This window comes from Felis catus, chromosome E3, assembly GCF_018350175.1.
Source record: "Felis catus isolate Fca126 chromosome E3, F.catus_Fca126_mat1.0, whole genome shotgun sequence".
In the NCBI taxonomy this organism is placed as follows: Eukaryota; Metazoa; Chordata; class Mammalia; order Carnivora; family Felidae; genus Felis; species Felis catus.
In genome coordinates, this window is record NC_058383.1 from 26,990,338 (window position 1) to 27,004,452 (window position 14,115).

A 14,115-nucleotide genomic window follows, 5' to 3' on the forward strand; every position below is an offset into this window, starting at 1 on the left:
ACAATCAGAAGAGGGGGATGATATAAATCAGAAGGATTTAGTTGGTCACAGAGGAGACACTTGATTGCTGTGACCCCTGCCACGTTCCCATGGGTTAAAGCACGACTGATTGTCCACAGTGCAGCCCTGCCAGGCGATAAGAGGTGACTTTCTTTCATCTTTGTGTTTAATTTCCTAACAACTCGACAGAAGAACTCCCTGGCCCTGCAAATTACTTTGGATTGTAACAAAAAAGATCCAGAACCCTTTTTCTATTTCTTTTAATAGTCATTCAGGGACACGGTGTAATTGAATTAAGACACTTCCAAGAGGTGAATTATAGGATAATAATTCAGACCTTTCCATTTAATAGGAGCCAGCCTGTGGCCTTGGGTCCACTAGTTCTGAAGGGGTGAATTACTGCTCCATAACTCACAAGGTCCCATTTAAAGAGACCCTGGTTAAAGGGAATTAGCATCAACAACCAAGTCAGCAAAGGCGATCCAAGATCTAAGGGGGGACACGGAAATGAATTTGGAATCTTGGCTCCCCACTTCAAAGAAGTCCGATGTGAGAGACTAATGTGTCAGCTCCTCAGTGAAGAATGAAGGGCCTCTCAGCGAAGCAGGGCTCTGGGTGTTTTTCCCCAGTGCCCCGACACGTGTGTGTGAAAGTCTCGGGCACTCCATCCTTTCAGATCTGGCAAAATAACTAATTAGGCTTTCACTTAGCCTGGACACAGGTGAGGTGTTCAGCAGGTTCCTGCATCCCGGAGGAAGAATGGACAGTGACATCCTAGGACCCCCCAGTGTCCTTCTTCCTGTCCTCCCCATGCGCATTTTTCTCACAGATGCCTGAAATTGTAACATTTGCAATTCATTTAATTGGGTTCAACGTTAACATTCTTTCTATTTCTTCTTTTTAAAAAGCAGTCAACGTTATACATAAGTAACTGTATTGCCCTTAACTCCTAGACAGATATGAGTTCAAATCTAAACTCCACAATTGACAGTCTGTGAAATGGCTTACCTCCTTTGAGGTTCAAGTTTCTTGTCTGTAACGTGGGGATTATAATAATGCTAACTGCTTAAGGCTGTCATGAAGAGTAGAGAGAAGCATGGATTGAATACTTAGCAAAGTGCCAGGTAAGAGTAAGGCTTTGATAAAGAATAAATATTATTGTTGAAAACTATCCTTCAGGGGCGCCTGGGTGGCGCAGTTGGTTAAGCGTCCGACTTCAGCCAGGTCACGATCTCGCGGTACGTGAGTTCGAGCCCCGCGTCAGGCTCTGGGCTGATGGCTCAGAGCCTGGAGCCTGTTTCCGATTCTGTGTCTCCCTCTCTCTCTGCCCCTCCCCCATTCATGCTCTGTCTCTCTCTGTCCCAAAAATAAATAAAAAACGTTGGGAAAAAAAATTAAAAAAAAAAAAAGAAAGAAAACTATCCTTCAGAGAGTGTTCCCTGTGCCAGGAATCCCATAGCTGTACTCTCTTTCAAATTCCAGAATGTGACTATCACTCCACGTAAGAAATAAAGGATGATTAATTCAATATAGTTCATAGATACCTTTCTCTAGTATGGCACCAATGGGTAGGTGGCCACCTCTGAGGTCAGTCTGACTATTTGAAATTTCTAGAAACCTAGAGAAAACTACCTCAACTCCAAAGGTTCCCATGTAGTTTTAGGAGCTCGGTACCCAGCCTGTGGGACCTGCCCCATTTTCATTCCCTCTCAGAACTTCTGCCTGTCATCTGCCAACCTTCTGCTATCTGTCCCAAACTTTTACCCAGAGATAAAAGGAAAAAGCTTATAATTCATTACAGTTCATTAAAATGAAAATAAAATTTATTTTGCATCAAAATGAAGAAAATACATTTATTATTAGCATATAAATGGTATTTTTTAATGTCACTCTGCCTCAAAATCACTTACATTTTCAATGATCACAGCACACAAAATTAATTTTTGATAGCCTTTTGTGATTTGGCTGAAAATTCTTATTTCTTTTTGTGCTTTAAACAGCAAACTGTATCCAGTGCTATTCATAGCAAATTTTAGATAATGAAGCAATTAAAAATACATGGATTTAAGATCTTATCTCATTTTTCCTTTGGCCTATTTCTGCTTCATTATTCATGAAGGGATATGTTTAATTCAGAGTTAGTAATTGCAGATATATCTAGTATAAATTGTGCCTCATATTCTTTACCCATTTCAATTTATTTTAGCAAATAGATCTCTGTTTGAAAAAAGTAGTTGAGAGAAGGGAGAGTATGATAAAAATGCAGAAATCTGTGTGCATGCATGTGTGTATGTGTGTGCGTGTATGCGTGTGTTGATTGGCATATCCAAACAAGATCTCACAGATGTGAATAATTACCAAAAATTTACCAAGAGCTGGGCACCATGTTGAACAATTACACATGGCATTTCATTCAGTCCTAAGAGTAACAATCTTACACGGGAGGTACAATTACTACTGTTTCTTTGCTATGAGACCGAAGCTCAGAGAGGTTACAAAACTACCTAGAAGTCACGCAGTTAGAAATGACAGAGAACTGAGATCAGAGCCTGGCTTGTCTGCCTCCAGGACCTATATGTCCAGCCACCCATTACACTGTTCCTTGTGTCCCGGGGCTACGTGCATCTGAATCTTGAAGCGGTTGGTCAGAGGCCTTTGAGGTCACTCTGCTGCTTTGTCTCATAGTATCCCCGGTTCATAAAGTTGCTGGTCCAAGGAGCATGTCACTAAGTTGGTTTTCCCGTGAGCCCTAAATATATCTTAGAAGTTTATCCTAGGGAAGTAACAGAACAAGTCCGTAAGTAATGCGACTTGTCACGGGGCATTATGTACCAATAAAAAGAAAAAGAGAAGAGAAAAAAGGGAAGAGAAGAAAAGGAAAAAAACAAATAGCCTCGAAAATTTCTGTTATAGGTGAAATAAATTCTGGGGTGCTGGCTCAGTGTTATACTTTGGAGCTGTTAACACTAACGATGAGACTCTAATTTTCCTGGCGTGTGGAAATGTTCCTGGTAAGTTGTTAAGTAACAACAACAGGTGTGTAAAACAGTAGTGTAACGTGCTCTTATTTGAACAAACAACATATAGGCACACATATGTCTACGTAAGAGGAGCAAAAGAATCTAGAACAGTGCTGTCCAATAGAAACACAAGTCACATACGTATTTAAAGTTTTCTAACAGTCGCATTAAACAGTAAACCGAACAGGTGAAATTAATTTAATAACACATTTTATTTATCCTCAGATAGCCAACATATGATCGTTTCAACCTCCAGCCGATCTAAAATTATTAGTATTTTTACTTTGTTTTTTTTGGCAGAAGTCTTTGGATTCTAGCCCAGATCATGAGTTCTTCTCCAGTGTAACGTTGCCCATGGGTTGCTTTCTCTGTAATATCAAAATTTCACCCTAATTACTTAATTATACTTCGAGGTGACCATGTTGACACTGCTCCTGAAAAGAAAACTTTAATTAAATGGAAAGTGTCTTCGCTGATTGCTTTACTCCATCAACACGTTGCCTTGGCCCCCCACTATGTGCTTCTCTGTTCTAGGTGCTGGGGATCCAGGAGACGACACAATAGGCAAAATCACCACCCTTATGGCACACGAGTTCTGCCAAGGGAGGCAGATAGAAAAAATGCAAGCAAAAAAAAAAATACACAGTATGGCAGGTGTTGATGAGAGCTACAGAGGGAACAAGACCAAGGTGTGCTTATGAAGAATGATCAGGAAGGTGTCTCTGATACAGTGACATTGTACACAGACATGATGGAAGTAACAGAACAATCTTAAGGCTATTTGAGGGACCATCAACTGGCAAGTGCAAAGGCCCTGAGGCAGAAGTAGATTTGGCATGACTGAGGAACCATGAGGGGCCTCGGGCTGGAATAGAGCTTATTCTGCCAGTTCTGGAAATAGGAAGTAGAGCTTGAGTTAGGGGTCAAGTAGACTTGAGATATCTAATGGCCAATTTTTAAGGTGTTGGCATTACTGTGATAGAAACTCTCTTGGTCATTTCAAAGTGTTGACAATGACAGACATATTAAGGAATGCCAGAAAAGGAAGCTGTGACTCTCTGGGTCCACACAGTGCAGAGAGGAGAGAACAGGCTTGAGAGATAAAATGTAAAAATGTAAGTGACAAGGAGAGGAACAGGGGCGGCAGGGGGGCAGGGGAATCAGGAATTTATAGGCAGATGTAATCAAGAGGAATATAAACCCTGAGGATTCCACGGAAATCCTGGGATGTTAGACTCACAGGACTTGGGATGGCAGCTTAGGCCAAATCTATTTAAAACTCAAAGAAAGGGGTAACTCCAGCTTACGTCTGTCTGGGTCAAACTTACTTAGGACACCAAATATTTGGAGAGTCCTGTATCACTAAAAATTTTTTTTCTAAGTTTATCTCTTTATTTTTGAGAAAGAGACAGAGAGTGAGCAGGGGAGGGGCAGAGAGAGAGGAAGAGAGAATCCCAATCAGCTTTCTCACTGTTAACACAGAGCCTGGTGCAGACCTTGAAATCACGAACCGTAAGATCATGACCCAAGTCGAAACACAGGGTTGGACGCTTAACGGACTGAGCCATCGAGGTGCCCTGAGAGTCCTATCCTTTTAATTTGGTTTATTCTTAGTGGATGTGGCCTGTGGTTTAAACCTGATTTTCCAGCTGTTTTTTTTTTAAAGTTTATTTTATTTATTTATTTATTTTAAGAGAGACAGAGACAGCATGAGTGGGGGAGGGGCAGAGAGAGAGGGAGTCAGAGAATCCCAAGCAGGCCCTGTGCTGCCAGTACAGAGCCCGATGCAGGGATCAAACTCACAAAACCATGAGATCGTGATCTGAGCCAAAACCAAGAGTTGGATGCTTAACCGACTGAGCCACCCAGGCGTCCCTCAAACTGGTTTTTTAAAATCTACACTTAGTAACAGATTTGTGGGTGAAGAACGTGAATAGGCAAATAGGCTTTTTCAAGTAGTGCATCTCCTTGGCATACATAAAGTGTTATTTGGGATGGAAGAGAGCCTGATTTACGGAAATCCTCCCTGATCCCATAGAGACGCGGAATCAAGGGATGTGGGTTCTGCCGCCCCGGCATGCAAATGACCATGCCCAGCAATTGTTTACAGCACACGTTTCTCGACTGCAGAGAAGATGGTGTTCCAAAAAACAGGTGGGATTCAGTGTGCATGCCAGTTGTTCATCCTGCCAGGAAGCCAAGCCATCTAGATGTCCTCCTAATATGCGCTCACCTTCACCCCAAGTAAATCTCTGTCATCACGTTTAAGTGCTCTAACATAATGTCTGTGTTCCGTCTTGGCTGGTCACTGACGGTCTTGGGAAGGTTACCATAAATCTCCCGAGCCTCAGTTTCCCCTCCTGGAAAGAAAGAATAATTATTAAAATGAGGAGGATAAATGTGTTTGTCCTGAGGATCAAAAAGGGAAAAATCTTAGCTGAAACTCTGGCCAGTGGCAAACTCTTCATAAAAGCTAGTAACACATAAATGAAAACATCTAGACCATCAGCAGAGAGCTACCTGAATTTTGTTTTATTTCTTTTCCTTTTTTTTCCCCCCAGAGAAAAATGACAGGGACTCACTTTCCAAGAAATTACACTATGTTCAATGACTTCCCATCAAGAGTAAGCAGTGTTCCGTATCCTGCCATTGGTAAGTATCAAATGGGCCCATGTCAGACAAGGCATGGCTTTTAATCTCCCTTTATTTGCCGTGTCACCTGTCAGTGACCTTGACTGTTGCCGGCTGCCTCGTGTTCTGCAGTTTACTGATAAGTGTGTTTACGGCTTTTGAAGTCATGTCTGCCGAAAACCACATCTGGTTCACCACCGCCTCGACAGACACACAATGAAATACAAAGGCTAATTCTGTGGTGTGCACAATCCGTGTCTGTTTTCCCAGAGGATTCCAGATGAAGTGAGCTCAGCAGAGGCACTTCTGTGATGGCTGGCGATCCTGGGGGAGGAGTGAGCACCGTGTGTGTGACCTGAAGCCTTGGCCCCACCGATCGGGGTGCCGTGATCTCAGACAAGGGAGGGGAGGGCGAGCTCTCTTCCAGGGAGGGCTGCGGTGCTCTGCGGCACCCCCTCCCTCCCCGTTTAGTCCACCAGGAACTTGTGTTCAGAGCCAGGCTGAGATTTCTCAAATGGAATAACCTTTCCTGCCCTAGCCGTTTCACTCGGTGAACGTAACGTGGACGTCAAGGTCGGGTGGGAGTTCAGGGCTGTAGGAGTAGTGGGAGAGGCATGTTGTGCTTTATTGGGGCACGGACGATGGTGTCTATATTTAGGAGGCCAATGAAAATATCAGCTGTCGTTTATGGAGTACGTCCTGCATGCCAGGTGCTAGTCTTGAGTGCTTTCCATGCCCGGACACGGTTCTGTGAGGCAACTCTAGGCGTTGTCACGTCCACTTGACAGATGTGGAGAGTAGAGCTCACAGAGGTCAAGCGACTGGCCCAAGGTCGGACCGTCCTCAGAACTTGAATTAAAAAATTTTTTTTTGACATTTTTATTTATTTTTGAGAGACAGAGCACAAGTGGGGGAGGGGCAGAGAAAGAATGAGACACAGAATCTGAAGCAGGCTCCAGGCTCTGAGCTGTCAGCACAGAGCCTGATGCAGGGCTTGAACTCACAAGCCATGAGATCATGACCTGAGCTGAAGTCAGACGCTTAACTGACTGAGCCACCCAGGCGCCCCTCCCCCGCCTTAGAACATGAGTTGTTGCAAATTTTTGACTGTTTGTGTAGCTCATTCATGTTGAGTGTATGTCTCGCAGGTTAACTGCAGGGTCCTGGGCTGTACCCACATCACTGCTAGAACCTGCCAGTCCATTTTCCAAAGTCATTTGATCAATTTAAGCAGCACGGACAGATTTGACGGGGAGTCTGGCTGATTCCTGCTCTGATGTTTTTTACTGCTGAAATACACCCCACCAAAGTGCCAGGTGTAAGTAGTGCAGACTTGCTGGGAAACCTTTGCTCCTGGCAAATAGAGGGTTTTGTTGTGGAGGTTGTTTTGTTTTGTAAACATTTTTTAGTGACATATAACACACATAAAGCAACGTGGATAAACCTCCAGCGAGCAGCTCATTGAAACTTACAAAGTGATTACTCCCACGAGACCACTGCCTGATCAAGGCACAGAATGTGACTAACACCCCTGACAGCTTTCCTCCGACTTTGTTCTTGTTTAAGATTATCTCTACTCTGTTGACCCTTTGCATTTGCATTTCCATATGTATTTTAGAATCATGTGGTCACTTTCTACACCGGAAAACCTGCTGGGATTTTGAATAAGATTGTTTTCAAGTGATACATTAATTTAAGAATTTTGTTAGATTGGTGGTTTTTTTCTTCCTTACCTCAAAAGAATTCACTAATGAAGTCATTTGCGCTGGGGGTGTGTGTGTGTGTGTGTGGGCAGGAGGGATGGATTATGATTACAACTGTAGGTATAATTTCTTTATTAGCTAAAGGAGCATTCAGACTTTCTGATATTTCTTCTGTCAGTTTTGCTAAGTTGTTTTTAAAGAAATATTTGCATTTTATCTCCATTTTTCAAGTCTGTTGGCTTTAGACTGTTTCAGAGTGCATGAAGGAATTACTTTATGTGACGGAAATACTCTGTGTCTTGATTATGGTGGTATTTATATGGGGATGTGCACTGGTTGAGACTTCTTTAACTGTACACTTAAAATGGGTAGACTTTATTATTTCACCTATAATTTTGGAAAAAATTAAAACGTCCAATAAAATCAAATGTTGGTAGTAAAGTGGGAGACACTGCAGGAGAGGGTTTACATGGAAAACAATTTGGAAATATCTTTAAAAATGGAAAATGTATATATGCTGACACTTGGACATTCTTCCTGGAAGTGCACACTTTAGGGAAATTCTCCCATCCGTGTGCCAGGAGATGGTATGACATTACTACAGCAAGGTTTGTAAGAGAAGAAACATGAAAAAAGCGTCACCGTATCTAGAATATTAGTGGTGGTAAATCAGCATGGTAGACTGGTATTTCGCTCTTAAATATAGTGATTTAGAACTCCGCATTTCAACCTGGATAAAGCTTTCAAACAAGTTTTTTTTTTTTTTAAGTTGCAAAAGGAACACCATAGTTGATGCCATGGATGTAACTTTTTAGAAAAAACCGTTCTTCCATTTTTCCCCCCCGTTGTAAGAACCATTTGAGTTGGGCACAGGGAATCCGGAAGGAAGATGTCCTTGCAGGGAGCTGTGACCGTGTCTCGATACTTTCAGTGGGATATGAGCTCTACAATTGGCAGCTTCCCAGAACCTTCCTTCAGGGTAGCTGGTCAGCTCTCAGCTCTCCGGCTCCCCTTCCTCTTCCTTGTCTTGGGATGGGCTTCCTGTATCTGGTTTCCTAGAGCCGCCGTAACAAAGTAGCATAAACTGAGTGGCTTTAAACAACAGAAATGTGTATTCCCTTATAGCTCTGGAGGCAGGAAGTCCTACCAGCACGGCCATGCTCTCTTGTTGGCTCCGGGGGAGAATCTGTCTCATGCTTTCCCCCTAGCTTTGGGTGTTGCTGGCAACACTTTGGCATTCCTCAGCTTCTAGACCCATCATTCCAATATCTGCCTTTGTCTTCACATGACGTTCTTCCCTGTGTGTCTAAATCTGTGTCTCTCCTCTTCTCATGAGGACCCACGTTACTTCATCTTAACTCGATTACATTTAAACCCATTTCCAAATAAGGTCTCATTGATAGATACTGGGGGTTAGGATTTCAACACATCTTTTTGGTAGACGCCCACAACACCTTCCTCTCTTCCTTCTTCTATTTCTTCTCTACCCCTTCTATCCTTTCTGTTGTTGAAGTAAGGATGTGATAGCAGGGGCTGGAACAGCCATCTTGGACCAAGAAATAAATTTTAGAATAGAATCCATGCTTGGAGGAGCTGTAAGATAGGAAGGAGGCTGGGTTCTTGATATCATAAAGAAGCCACATCAGGTTTGGACTCTCTATCAAGACTTTAAAATGACAGGGAAATAAATATTTCTCTTTAAAGACCCCTCTTCCCTTTACTTCTGGGTTTACTTCAGGTTTGTGGCCAAACCTAATCTTAACACACACACACACACACACACACACACACACACACACAAAGTCATCTGTATAACTTTACGTTTCCCTATGTTCCATACGTATGTTTATGGAACATAAGTGGTAGCATATCAAATATATGAACACAGGAAGAAAGAGTAGAATGGGAAATGATAATCCATAGGACCTTAACTTCTATCATGTTTTATTTCTTCTCTTAACAGAAGATAAAGCAAACATAGCAAATGTTTAAATAGTTATGAATTCTAGAAGGTGGGAACGAGTGTCACAACCCATGATAACGTTAATTCTTGAAGTCTGAATTTTAAAAATGTATCCTCCTCAAAATTCCCTCAAAAATCGAGAGGACTCTATCCACACCTTTTACTTGAATCACGTGGATTGACCTGAAATTTCCAGAACCGACTGGCTATTTTCTTACCTCTGACCACACTGCTTCCCCTCACTGTCATGTCCTTCTGGCCTTTTTCACCACGTCTTCCGGATCTCAGCCCGGAGTCAAATAACGGGTGTTGGGGCCTCTGAGGAGCCATGTAGAGAACCCACAAAAGTGAGATTCCTACCTATCAGATTCCAGAATAAAAGCCTAGGTGGTGATACATTTTTGATAATAATTCTAGTGACAGAAGTTGTGCGTGTTCACTTTACAGCGTCCAGAGACCAGTGTTACAAAAGTATATAAAAGTAAAAATTGAAACCAGCCGTTGATCATCTCTACTGTATCCTAGAGGCAACTCATTTGAATAAAGATTTAAATATTTTAAAACCAAACTGTAAAGTGTTAGGTTAAATAACAAGAGAGTCTTTTTAAAATCGTGTGGTAAGGAAGGACTTTCTTACGTGGGACAAAGGCAGCAACTTTAAATAACCAGACTCATTTTTCTGTGAGAAAAATAGTTTCAAAACTGCTTTGTGAATGAAATGCTGGGAAAATATTTGTAACATACACGATGGACTGGAATGACAATATTCTTCATATGTAAAGAGATATTTCAAATTAATATAGAAAGAAAAGACACAGAAAGGAAACGTTTTTACATTGAAGCATTGTTGTGACATACGATATTAACAAATTGGCAATTTTGAAAGGCCAAACTAAGTGCAACTTACATATGTGATAATAAATCTGTAACAATATATGATAATACCTACTGATGGGGAGAATGTGGGAGAATTTGACATACTCGTGTCGCGCTGATGGAATAGAAAATCAGCAAAACCTTCAGGAGAAAATCTGGCCCTGTGTATCAACGCCTTAAAAAGATAAGTGATTTTAACTCTATGATTTCACTGCTAGGAATTCATTCTGACAAAATAAAGGAGGGTATGTGCAAGAAATCAGCTATGAACATTTACCACACGGTTGTGTATGGCGGTGAGGAAAATTGTACACAACCCCAATGTCCACATTTAGAGTCTTCATTAAACAAATTATGTTGCATTCATTTAACAGAATAGTGTGAGTAGGATTTTAAGATGTTTTAATTTCTAATTAAGATGAAAATGATTTAATTTCACATGAAATGAAAAATGAATGGATTAAAAATAGTGTGGATTGCAGGGGCGCCTGGGTAGCTCAGTCGGTTGGGCGTCCAACTTCGGCTCGGGTCATGATCTCTCGGTCCGTGGGTTTGAGCCCCGCATCGGGCTCTGTGCTGATGGCTCATGTGCCTGGAGCCTGCTTCCGATTCTGTGTCTCCCTCTCTCTCTGCCCCTCCCCCGCTCAAGTTCTGTCTCTGTGTCTCTGAAAAATAAATAAATAGCAGACACCATTGTGTGGTTGTTCCTCACAAGGAGGTAACATCTTGGAGCAAAAGAGGCATGTCTTGCTCTGTCACTGTCATCTCCTTTTGTGACTTAAAAAATGGCGAATGGTGAATTAAGAATATCCTCACTCAGTTTTTTAAGTCATGGTTTCATTGGCCAGTTTCCCCTTCTTCGTTAACAATTTTTTAAAATTTTTATTTATTTTTGAGAGAGAGAGAGACAGAGCCCGAGAGGGGAAGGGGCAGAGAGAGAGGGAGACACAGAATGTGAAGCAGGCTCCAGGCTCCAAGCTGTCAGCAGAGTCCGACACGGGGCTCGAACTCATGAACCGTGACATCATGACCTGAGCCAAAGTCGGACGCTCAACCGACTGAGCCACCCAGGCACCCCCCATTAACAATTTTTTTAAATCGAAAATCGCAAATTACCTGAGCTGGAATGATTCATTTCTCCAAACCGGGGTTATGTAGCTAGACAGACTGAAGTCTAGAGAGATGAGGTGACTTGTGTCACATGGCAGGTTAGGGGCAGGCCAGGACCAGACCCAGGCTGACAGCCGTCCTTCTGGGGCTTGCTCCCACACCAGTTTGCTTAGCAGCCCTATCAGATTTCCTTTTGTTGTCTGAAGAGATCTGACACAACAGTGAGTTTCCAAAGGGGATGAATGAAAGTTTCTGCATAGGCCGCCCTGGGGCAGTGAGAAAGGAAGAAATCTGGGTGTCCATGTGAAACAAGATTCAAAGCTAGATTTTTAGAATGTCCCATCCTTGTCTCCAAACGCTGACATTCAGTGTGTGTGTGTGTGTGTGTGTGTGCGCGCGCGCGCGCGTCTTTATTCTGTGGGAAAAAGATGGAAGAAAGCTTCACTGCAGGCAGCATGGCGGGCTCAGCCTCTCCAACCACCGTCCTCAGAAACAGGCCCCAAGCCTGTTGATTTCTTTTCTCTGGTGTGCCTTGATCCTTTCCTTCCTGGCTCTAGAATTTGCTGGGTCATTGCGTCTCTATTTCCACCTCGCTTCATCTGAATAGCCACAGTGTCAATGAGTGAATTCAGGCTCCCAGCTGGGGGCCCCGGAGAGTTTATTTCTGAAAATGGACCTGTCTTCACCCTTAATGCAGTCTCTGTATACACAACCTCTGAGCAAACAGCTGGAAAGTGAGTTGAGTCAACCGGGCAGTTGGCCTGTATGTGGCTTTCTGTATTACACACTTTCTCATTTTAAATCCTCACAACTCTGTGAGGGCGTAGGAGCTACTATCCCCATTTTGCGGATGAGAACACTGAGTCTTGGGGAGGAAAAGTGACTTGCCTGGGGTTATAGAACAGCAAGGGCTCAGACTGGCTGGGAAGCCAAGTGTTCCAGTTATAAGAAAGTTAACTTTGCTTTCTCTTTTTTGGTGGGAAATTAAATCTGCTTTCCCCTTTCTGACAGCGACCATTCACTGTGAACTTCAGGGTGGCTGTCTGAAAAACGTGACCTCAGTGTTTCCATGACACTTAGGAATGAGTTACTAAAACTGACTTGGCTCTCAGCCTTAGCCCACAAGATTTAAATTTTTTTTTCTAATGTTTACTTTTATAAATTTTTTTTCAACGTTTATTTATTTTTGGGACAGAGAGAGACAGAGCATGAACGGGGGAGGGGCAGAGAGAGAGGGAGACACAGAATTGGAAACAGGCTCCAGGCTCCGAGCCATCAGCCCAGAGCCTGACGCAGGGCTCGAACTCACGGACCGCGAGATCGTGACCTGGCTGAAGTCGGACGCCCAACCGACTGCGCCACCCAGGCGCCCCTCTAATGTTTATTTTTGAGAGAGAGAGAGAGAGAGAGAGAACACTAGTATACAAGTGGGGGAGGGGCAGAGAGAGGGGCACAGAGGATCGAAAGCGAGCTCTTTGCTCACAGCAGAGAGCCTGATACTCTGTCATACTCTCAAACTCAGGAACTGCGAGATCATCCCTTGAGCCGAAGTCAGATGCTGAACCTACAAAGCCACCCATGTGCCCCCAAATGTGCAAATCTTATAAGTGTACTGCTTATGCATAGGTGTATGCCTTGTATAGCCACCATCCAGATCTAGTGATGAACATGTTCATCATCTCAGAAAAATTCCTCCTGACCTTTTCTGGTTAGTACCTCCACCCTTGGATGTAGCCACTGACTGACTTCAAGCACTGTAGATTAGCATTGTCTGTGTTTGTTGTTGACATAAACTCATACCCTACAGTGGATACTCTTCTGGGTCTGCCGCCTTTCTCTCAATATCATGTTTCTGAAAATCATCTGTGTGATGTTTTCCCATACTTCATTCTGTTTTATTGATGATTAGTATTACAGTGTATGAATATACCTCAGTTACCTGTTTTCCTATTCATAGACATATCTGCATTGTTTCTAGCTTGGGGTTAAGCTGGAGTGAATTAAGCTTCTGTGAACATTCTTGTACAACTCTTTTTGCGGACAAATGTCTTTGTTTCTCTTGAGTATCAGCCTAGGACTGGAACGGCAGGATCGTCGGGGTAGGGTAGGGGTATATTTAATTGTATTACACACTGCCAGATTCTTTTCCAGAGTGATTGAAGTGTTTTGCACTCCCACCGGCAGTGTGTGGGAGTTCCAGTGGCTCCACATTTTTGCCAAGACTTCTGTCATTCCTTTTTATCCGATCTCCATTTTATCCGATCTCCACTTACAGGAAAGCAGGACGCTTTTCATCTCTCCATGAGTTACCCCCAGTTTTAAAGTAATGATTTTTCATTTCTATTCTGGATTTCTTCCAACTGTCAGCTCTCCCTCCTTGGGCTCTATCCCAAACCTTACTTACTTTAGGACTGCTTACAAAGGAATGTAAATCAAACAGCTATCTCCTGTGAAATCCAGAGTAAACTGTGTGGTTGAGAAGTAGGTACAAGAAGGGCTCAATTTGGGGGCAGTCCGGCTGCCTAGGATTCTGGACTCGGATGCTCCTGTCTTTTACTGACTATGTGGTCTGAGACAGATCCTTTAATATCATAGCTTTGGATTCATTGACTATAATATACAGACGGTGAAGATTAAATCCATAAAGGATGTGAAAGGGAATTTCACGGACTGGAGACTTGTTGAATACGTTGCACATTTCTGTTTGTATCAGTCAGGATGGGCTGGGTTGTGCTGTGGTAACAGGCAGCCTCGAAATCTCCGTGGCTCAGCACAACAGACATTCCTTCTTATCCCTGCTGTCTGTCTGGCA

The 14,115-nt window shown here is 43.0% G+C and overlaps 1 long non-coding RNA gene across 8 annotated transcripts in view; it reads left to right on the forward strand.

Annotated features, from left to right (window-relative positions):
* The window catches only part of LOC109495262, a 373,149-nt gene that overhangs the window by 281,208 nt on the left and 77,826 nt on the right, over positions 1 to 14,115 (forward strand). For all 8 annotated transcript variants that reach the window (XR_006590893.1, XR_006590894.1, XR_006590889.1 and 5 more), the window contains one exon: positions 5,582 to 5,672. This is a non-coding gene — a long non-coding RNA (uncharacterized LOC109495262). The remainder of the gene's footprint in view (positions 1 to 5,581; positions 5,673 to 14,115) is intronic.